Source organism: Pezoporus occidentalis, unplaced genomic scaffold (genome assembly GCF_034315485.1).
Source record: "Pezoporus occidentalis ecotype Australia unplaced genomic scaffold, CSIRO_AGI_Poc_V1 ctg7, whole genome shotgun sequence".
Lineage (NCBI taxonomy): Eukaryota > Metazoa > Chordata > Aves > Psittaciformes > Psittacidae > Pezoporus > Pezoporus occidentalis.
Genome location: NW_026916052.1, coordinates 1,892,362 through 1,902,494, shown reverse-complemented (window position 1 = coordinate 1,902,494; position 10,133 = coordinate 1,892,362).

Below are 10,133 nucleotides of genomic sequence, written 5' to 3'. Positions count from 1 at the left end.
CCTCATTTTGCATTTATTACAAGAGACAGCAGCCTAGCTGTCTCTTGTAATAAAATACATCCTTGAAGTACTATAAATAGAAAGCAAGGCAGACTTTGCTTTGAACTGGGTTTCACTGGGGATCTCTACTCTGCTGTCTTCCTGCATGCTTTCACTTGAACTTTTCCTACTAGCTTTGAAACAACAGCCCAAAGCAGACTTACATCTGAACCTGTGAATGTTTCTTTTTAAGACTGTCCCAAAAGGATGGACTCCTAAACTGTCTGGTTCCCAAACAACAGGTTGGTATCATTGCACCTTAAAGTAATGAAGCTTAGTGGCTCACCTCATTTCAACCTTTCAAACAGGCTGAAAGCTCAGTTCTAGCTACAGAGAGGAAAATGCATCACAAGCCCTGCAACCATAAACTTCATTTTGCTGCAGTCCAGTTTCCCTTCCTCCTTTCTCTCTCTCACTGCAGAGCCTGAGCAAGTCCCATTTTTGTGCTGAAGCCCAAGGCACATCTTCGCCATCAGAGGTTTGACTGCAGTGTTTCTGCAATACTTTGGCCAGCTTTAATCAAGGTAGCTGGGATGGCAGTACCTCCAGGGCCAGGATAATAAGGACTAAAGGGAAGTCAGCACCCCACCCAAGGCACTTTGCAGCCAGGACTGATTCTGACTTTTGAGCTTTGGCACCATTTGCCAACAACCAGATTTCCTGCTGCTGGTGCTGCGAGTGCCTGCATCTACAGGACAGCCCTACTACTGGGCAGGGTGGGAGGTTTGCGATGGGGCTGAGCTCTACTCAGAGTGTACAGGACTAGCAGTGCTCTGGAACTTCAAGGGCAACACTGTGCATCCACTTCAGGTACTAATTTGAGTTTCACCAGCCATATTTGATCAGCCTGTGTGCCAAAGACTGCTGCCCCACAGTAGAGACCAGAGAGTGCAGGAGTGTGTTAGCTTCTTTGCAACTTGGTATTTGATTTTTAAACCATCCTCCCCAGTGGTTTGGGGTATTGGATCAGGCTCAGAGCTGCAGGGTCTAAGGTGAGACTACACCTCTGCTCCCCTGGTGCTGCTGTAGGGAAAGTGGCGCAGTGGGATTGATAAAGCAAGCTCATGTGCTTTGGTTAAATCACCTGAAGCTCTTCCACCCGAGTGCTGTGAGAAGTGACTGCCAGTGGTGGTGGTAGGCACTGCTCTTATCGCAGCAAATAAACTCTGGTCACTTCTCAGTGCACATGTTCATCTCCCCCATTCCCTTCATAGCCTGCAGGCAGCCTGTGGCAAACTCTACAGAGCCAAAGGTGTCAAGGGGAAGAGTTGAGCTTTTGTGACAAGCAGGCAGGTGGTTAGGAAGGATCCTTCTATTCCTATGACCCCCTCCTGTCACAAACACTTCTGTTTTAAGTCAAGGTTTTCTCCCTTCAAGATCTCAGGCTAGGTTAGCTTTTCCACTAAAAGAGGATGCTGACAAACACCTTCCTGGTCTGACAAAGTCTGAGGGAAGCTGTTGGGGTATCAAACCCACATTAACTGAAAGAGTTCTTTAAAAAATATATATAATATTTGCTCTGTTTGGCAAGCTGCTTTCCACCACAGTGGCACAGGCAGGCTGCTTGAGCTTTCAATTAGGAACTAAGAGGTATAAGAAAAGGGCTGATTCTCCGTGTTTTAATAAAATTTACATTTCAGACTCAGAGCATTCACCCTGTATGCCATCAGCTGTAACATTGTACTCCCTTACTGCTGTATGGAACTCAGTAATGTAGCTATTTACAGCTCACGGCAAATCTGTGTTGCTGAAGAACAGGTCCTACCTATGCTGGGTTTTTTTTTTGTTACAACCTCCTCCACCGCATTAAAGAGGCCTCCCAACACCTCATCTGTTGCCCTGCAGAAGTATTTGCATACCAGAATTGAAAGCCACCTCTCAATCTCCTTTCTGAAAGCTACAGTTCACATACAGTGGCTAGCTTCCCAGTTTAAATAAATTATAAGTATTTGCAAGCTTAACCAATAAAATATTAATAGATTTTATTATAATTAACATTAGTGGTATTAGCCTTGTTGTTCTTTTCCTGATGTTGGTTTAATAACACTGCTGAGATGCTCTACTTAAAGCATGGATAGAACACAACTCCTGCCCCTGAAGAGCTTAATGTCAAAAATTTGCCTTTGCGGAAGATATGTTGGAATTACTCACAGGTTATTGGATTTGCTACAGCAGTAACTATATCAAGCTCAATGGACTGTGATGGAATACACAAGAGGTATGGCCATATGATCTAGTAGTCCCTCCTGGTCTTAAGCTTGTGAATCTAAATAAACAAGACAGGAAGAAGACAGAGGTGAAATCACTTAGCAAACAGCAGAGCCTAAGATGTAAATCACCAAATTCACAGTGCAGCATCCCCATCCCAGCCACTAAGCCACTAACCAAGCCTCAGAGCTTTTCTGGGCCATGTCCTCATTGAAAGAAAACATTTTGTGTCCTTCCACCAACATTTACTGTGAGAGTAGGAGCAAAACAGTATACATATGGTAACAGATACACCGTATGTGTGTTTGTGTGTGCTTTGAGGGAACAACAGACAATGCTTGAAGGGTAAAGATGGGGAAGGAAAGCAAAATTTCATTCACTTTGGATTGCAGCTTTCAATGCCTTAAACCCCCAACAAAGTTATTCATTACCTTCTTCTACCTCCCTGCAGCTTACCCACTCTGAAATACTCTGCTAGATGATCCTGGTTCTCATAAAAACACCTAAGATACCGAAAGCATATGTAAAAGTCAAACTTTCATACAGGCTTTCTGCACCTTGTAATTCCAAACTATTTTCATGTTCTCCTCTCCTGTAGGTCCCATTCACCCATGAGCTCCTGTTTTGCATGTGTGCGTCCTAGCATAAATGTTGCATAGCTGCGCAATTACACATAGGTTAGGGGAGATAGAAGTAACAATGGCTGCACGGCTGCCATCTGGAGCAGCAGGGGTAGGTGGAGTTACACCTGGAATGAAATTGCTCCTCACCTTTCACAGTGCAGCCTTGTTTACCTCAGTCTCTCATTCTTCTCATCATCCCTGTTCTCTTTCATGTCTTTGTTATTAAAGTTATTAGGAAAATTATTCACTCAATTGCTTGTAGAACCTACCCAAAGATAAATACATTCAGCTTAATAAACCTCATTAGCAGGAAGGAAAGGGAGAATGCCTAATTAATGTATTACTGATTATAAAGCGCTTTCAAGATGAAAAGTGCCATGAGCTCTAGGGGCATATTTCTGCCCTCTGAAGTCCCTAGGAACCATGTTCAGAAGCTAACTCCAAACATTACTGCTGCTACAGTATGGCAAGGGAAAATACGCATGTACCACAACTCCTCAACACCATGGATCTGCACAGAGAGATTAACGCATCTTCCAGATACTGCCTGTGTTAAGATAACACAGCTCCCTATTCTCCTCCAAAAACAGGAACAGAGGAGTGCCAGGAGGACTAATTTAACACCATTCACCCATGCTCCGTGGATACACGGCCCAGCTGTAACAGAACTACACTTACCTAGAAAGAACAGATTAAACTTCACAACTTTAAGTCGAACACTACCATTTCTTACCACTCACACTAATGGGTTTTCCCCACCTCTTGCTATGCTAATAATCTCCCCTCAAACATGAGCTGCTGGGACAGTCCCCTTCCTAATAGACAGAATACAACAGTTCTGGTGATGCTTTTAGAGAAATAGCACCTTAGGGCAGAAGTGCTGGCAGAAATACCATGACAGATGATAATCCCTAGCTATTGCAGGGAAAGGCCAGGTGGGTCAAAGGATATTTCCAGCTGGTGAAGTTTCCATGGCTCAGGAACAGAAGTATTTCTCCTCATCTAGACAATACAGCACAGGCTGAGATCATAGAATCATAGAATAGTTAGGGTTGGAAAGGACCTTGAGATCATCAAGTTCCAGCCCCCCTGCCATGGACACAGACACCTCACACTAAACCATGTCACCCAAGGCTCTGTCCAACCTGGCCTTGAACACCACCAGGGATGGAGCACTCAGAACTGCCCTGGGCAACCCATTCCAGTGCCTCACCACCATCACAGTAAAGAATTTCTTCCTTATGTCTAACCTGAACTTCCCCTGTTTAAGTTTTAACCCGTTACCCCCTGGTCCTGTCACTACAGTCCCTAATGAAGAGTCCCTCTCCAGCATCCTTATAGGCCCCCTTCAGACACTGGAAGGCTGCTATGAGGTCTCCATGCAGCCTTCTCTTCTCCAGGCTGAACAGCCCCAACTTTCTCAGCCTATCTTCATACGGGAGGTGCTCCAGTCCCTGATCATCCTCGTGGCCCTTCCCTGGACTTGTTCCAACAGTTCCATGTCCTTTTTATGTTGAGGACACCAGAACTGCACACAAGACTCCAGGTGAGGTCTCACGAGAGCAGAGTAGAGGGGCAGGATCACCTCCTTTGACCTGCTGGTCACGCTCCTTTTGATGCAGCCCAGGATACGGTTGGCTTTCTGGGCTGCAAGCACACACTGAAGCCGGCTCATGTTCATTTTCTCATCGACCAACACCTCCAAGTCCTTCTCCGCAGGGCTGCTCTGAATCTCTTTGCCCAACCTGTAGCTGTGCCTGGGATTGCTCCGACCCAGGTGTAGGACCTTGCATTTGGCTTGGTTGAACTTTATGAGGCTGGCATCAGCCCACCTCTCAAGCGTGTCGAGGCCCCTCTGGATGGCATTCCTTCCCTCCAGCGTATCAACCGAACCACACAGCTTGGTGTCATCGGCAAACTTGCTGAGGGCGCACTCAATCCCAGATCTGAAGAACAGATTTGCCTCTTTCCTGCCATAAGAAATCCGCCTTTACAGCAAGGGAAAAGAAGTTGCTTAGGAAGTCTCTTAGATGTCGCTGCACAAACAAAATATGAGCTGCTAATAACAGGTTTCTTAGACACATTGCCTCTGCATGTGGTAGCAGGAGGCACATACTCTAGGCTCTCATTATGGGCTTAGGTAATGAAAACTTTCATGGACATATTTTAAAATGTCACTCTGCAGAAATCAGGTACTAGCAGCTCACATTTGCATAGCTGTCTCCTGAAAACACTGAGCAGTCCCGACATATCCTAGAAAAGCAAGTAAAGCACACACTAAAACAATAGCAAGTTTCACATGCGTCTGGCAGGAAGATAAAAGGGGATGAAATTATGCTGTTAGTCTACATGTTTTCTGGTTATCACTTGTGGTATTTGGAATAAACCAAACAATGCTGCATCACTCATCTCTGTAGCAGTTAAAACAAGTAACTAAAAAAAATCTCAGCTCACCTCAATACCCGCAGAGCATTAAACATTCTGTAAAGCTCACAAATCCCTTACTGGGAAGAATCATGTCTGTGTCAGAGCCCAAAGCAGGTAAGGCTTCAGCAAGCAAAGCACAAAGGTGACCTGCAGGAAATGCAAGAACAAAGCCACACCAAAGCCCCGAGCTTTACTCCCAGCCTCTGGTGCTCAGGATCATCTGCACCCCCAGGCCTTGTGAACAGGAACAAGCAGAAACACACTTGTGTCCGGGCACGCTGAGCTATGCTCAAGTGGCAATGTTTTTTGCCAGGCTAAAATCAGCTCTGTTTGTTCTAGCATCTCTTCTCACGTGGTAAGCACTGATGGCTACTTTCCCTGACAACTACTCACTGGATGAGGAGTAATAAATCAGCCTTCCCTCCATAAGTTAATACACTGTCCCATAAAGCTGAGGCTTTTTTGCTCAGGCCATGTAATTTACTGGCAGCAGTAAATTGTCATTTATGGATTTGTCTGTTTGGGACACCACATGAAAACTGGATTTTTTGGTAACATGGTCATTTACTCTTCCTCTCTTTTCCTGGGATAGCAACAAAACCCAGACCCAACCATCCCACTCGCTGAGGTTACTGAAGGGAACTCCCACATGCTGCTCTAAAACCAGCATGGGAAACTAAACTAAACATATCAATCACTTCTTCCAGCAGTGTTGTTGCTTCTCCCACCCACAGTCTCTCACACCTGGCAGCATGTTAGGACAGCGAGTGCCCGCTCACAGTTCACACTGCTGCACACATGGAGGCCCGCCACTGAAAGAGGTTTCTAGGGGCTTGTAGCACACCAAATAAAGCAAGGGGTGTTTAAGATGCGCTGGAAACCAGAAGCAGCCTGGTTTTCAAAGTTACCCTGCTGTCAGCTACCAAGAGCTTCTTTACCTCTTGTAAGCTTCCTATTCCTACCCAAAATCAGATCATCAACAAAGTCATCTCATCAGCAGGGAGCCTTGGCAACAGTCTGATTATATCCCAGACTGCCATTCCTACTCTTTTTCTCCTCTCCTTTCCTGCAGCAGAAGCAGCTCATGGTCTTAATCCTTAGGACAACAATGTTCAGCTTTGTGCATGCTCCTGAGAAGCCCCAGCACCACCCTGTGAAAGCCTGCAGAGCCAAACCCTCAAGTGGAGGCTGCAGAAATTGAAGCTGAAATGGCATTACAGTGACTTCCCTGCTGGAAGAGCCAGTCAGCTGTGGAACTTCTCCCTCCAAGAAGCAATTCTGAGCCTAACTGCCATAAAAAGTAATCAAACCAACAACTGCTTTGGGGCAGAAGTTGGTCTCCACCAGTCTTAAAAGAGGAGCCCAGAACTACGTGTCAGAATAAGGCTTTTCTGACGTAAACAACTCTATACCTAGAAAGGACCAAGCAGTCACTGCTAGAAAGTCACTGAGGGCCTGTACCTCTTGGCACTCTATGCTTGCATTAAAAGATGCCTACAAAAGACAAAATGGATTTTGCCATTTTCATTCATTGCCATCTTTAGAAATAGGTACAAAAGTCAGCATGCTTATTCGTGGGGAAAGGGACAGCAGTACAGCTTAGGCATCTGGAGTACCTTCATTTATTCTTCCCAAATTGTCTTGCAGATGTGTCAAGGTGTTACCTAAAGGGCTATCCTAGACTAAAAGCTCTGGGAAGGTCACAGAGACATACTTTCTTTCACAAATTTTCCAGGCTTTAAAGTCACAAATAAAACCCAAAGAAACCCTTTCATACTTAAAAAAAAAAAAAGGAGGTGAATACAAATCAGCACTGCTCCATAGCAAGTCAGGTTTTACTTCCACTTGGCTGTGACTTCAATCTTACAGGGTTGGTATAACAACCTTTCCTTTTTGGAAACTTTAACCATATGCAGAGTACTTCACTGATCACAGAGCAGCAGATGCCAGCACTGCCAGCAATGGTACGGTGGCACTTCTGTATATTTCTAATGGAAAATTTCAAGCAGTAATTTCACTGACAAAAAATAGGAATTATTTCTCTATGCTTGCAAACACTGTTCAGGACACAAATGCAGTTCTCCACCTGCATGGCCAGAATCTGCTTCAAGTAGAAAAACAATTGTTGTAGCTTAAGGCAAGTGTCCTTACAAGTGTGTAACACGCAAAGATTACAGAATCCCACTATAGCTTATACTATAACTTAGAGTCATAGGAACATAGATTTACTAGGTTGGAAGGGACCTCAATGCTCATCTGGTCTAACTTTCCTTGGCAAAAGCATGATCTAGGCAAGATGTTCCATCAAATCTTGAAAGTGTCCAGTGTTGGGGAATCCACTGCTTCCCTGGGGAGATTATTCCAATGGCTGATTGTTCTCACTGTGAATAATTTTCTTGTGTCCATCCAGAATTTCCCCAAGACTAATTTGTGCCCTTTATCCCTCATCTTTTGCATGTGACTCCCTTTGAAGAGGGAATCTCCATCCTCTTTGTGGCCACCCTTTAAATACTACAACACAGCGATAAGGTCTCCCCTAAGCCTTTTCTCAAGGCTGAAGAAATCCAGTTCTCTCAGCCTTTCCACACATGGTAGGCTTCCCAGTCCTCTGATCATCTTTGTGGCCCTTCTCTGGACCCTCCCCAGCCTGTCCACATCTTTTTGCATAGCAGGAACCAAAACCAAACACAGTTATTTTAAGTGTGGACTGACAAGCGCTGAGTAGAGCAGAATGACTTCTTTTATCTCTGCTGGTGATGCCCTTGCTGTAACCAGCATCCTGATGGCTTTCTTTGTGCAACAGCACACTGTTCACTCATGCTGAGCTTGTTGTCTACCAGGACCCCAGGTCCCTTTCCCCAGAGCTTCTCCCTAGCTGAGTAAAGCCCTGCAGCCTGTGCAGGGATTATGTTTTCCCAGGCACAAGACCTTACACTTGTCCTTGTTGAACTTCACAAAGTTGTTAGCCCACTCTTCCAGCCTATCCAGGTATTCCTGCGAGGTGGCTCTCACTTCCAAAGCGCCCACTTCCCCACTCAGTTTGGTATCATCAGCAAACTATTACCCCCGTAGATACTTAATGGTTCGGTAATAATGACATAGGGAGCTCTCAAAGTACTCCTTTATTCATGCTATTATGTTTTAACCTATAAAGGAAGCTATGGAAGGAGCCTTCTGTTATCCAGCAGCCCTGGACCCACATCAAGAAGTATACAAATAGGAAGTTCCTGATCCATTTCAAACTCACTCAGTACATTGTCTCCTGCCAGCAGATAAGAACAGGAAAAATAACTTTTTTCTAACTTAGCAAATAATTTCTGCTATCTTACATCATCATCTCTTCTTGCATTTCTATCCACAGCAGCAGACAAGTCAAACATCAAGTCCCACCCCCAGATAAGTAGAAAAATCAGCTGATTTTCACAGCAGCTACACAAAACCAAGGGACAAATAAACCCAACGTAATCTTTGCTGGCCATGACTGCTCTTCTTGCCCATCCTGTCTCTCATTTTATATTTGAGCCAGTTTTGGCACAGCAGACTTGGGCGCTGCCCCTACATGAATAACACAGGCTGAGCCTGTGCAGCACAGCCAGCACAGGACCAGCACAGGACCTTGATATCCCAGCCTGTGAGCTCTGCCTACAGGAGGTATGTCTGCTAGCACAGCAGCAGCCAGAGAAGCCCTCGGAAGAGATGCACTGTATCAACAGCTGGAAGTCTGGCCAAGACTGTGTGCAGGACTGTGCTTTTAGGTTCACTTGCACAACTCGCCTGAAACAAAGGTCTCGCTGCTGTCCTTTAGCCTTGAGACGGTGCTTCCTCCAAACCTTTCACCTTCCTGGTGCTCAGAGCTCCTAAACGAACCCAGCCCAGGAGAAGGGACTCCTAAATCGATTTCAGAGGGTGCTTTCGAACCCTTGCAGATGGCGCCATCGTGTGACCAAAGAGGAGCACTGCACCCATATTGGAACGGACTCCCATCAAACAAAGCCTGCTTTCTCAGCAGGTGGTCCTCTGCCAGTGACTTAATTTATTCTAGCTAAAAAAAAACCCAGAGCAGTTCTTGGACAAAGCCCTAGGATTAGCAAGTGAAACACAGCCTTCTTTTTAACCCCTTTGTAACTTCTACATAGAAATGCTGCTTTGTGTTTCAGAACTCTGCTGCTTAGCCTGGAGAAGGAGGGAGGCCTGGGGGCAAGTGGCAGTTGCACAGCATATTTGAAATAAAAGTTTAATTGTGGCAGGGTTTCAAGTTTTCATTCATCCAAGCACTGTGCCCCCGTTACAGCAGGAGTTTGTTATTTCCATTACCCTGTCACTCGTTTTCATTTCCAAGCCAAGAAGTTAATATTGATAAAATTTTTAAAGTTCGTATTAATGAAATAAAACTCATACCAACTCAAAGAGTCTATCTCCTTTACAGCAATGAGTAAGCTGTTATTTACTCTGTGGTCTACACTCTGAAGCTTTTGAGCTACGTGTGTGGCTTGCAACCATATGGCTTGACACTTAGATGCCAGAAATGCTACCTCACTTCCTTCCTCCCCCGCTCCAAACCTAGTGCTCCTTTTTATACTTTTCTTTCCAGATCTTCTCCCAGTGCTCATAACCTTCCTTCCTTCCTTTTACTACATTATTAACTGCCTTCACCCTGGAGACCCCCTCACTTTGTTGCCCATTGGGCTGCACCCAGCTTACACACGTTTCCTTTCTGGGACCTACTTCTCTGTCCCACTGCCTGGTGGGGCAGCAGTAATTGCCCTTCCCAACATTGGCCCACATCAGCTTTTCAACTTTGAAATAAAATACAGAAAGGGCACAGTGGTGTAGAGG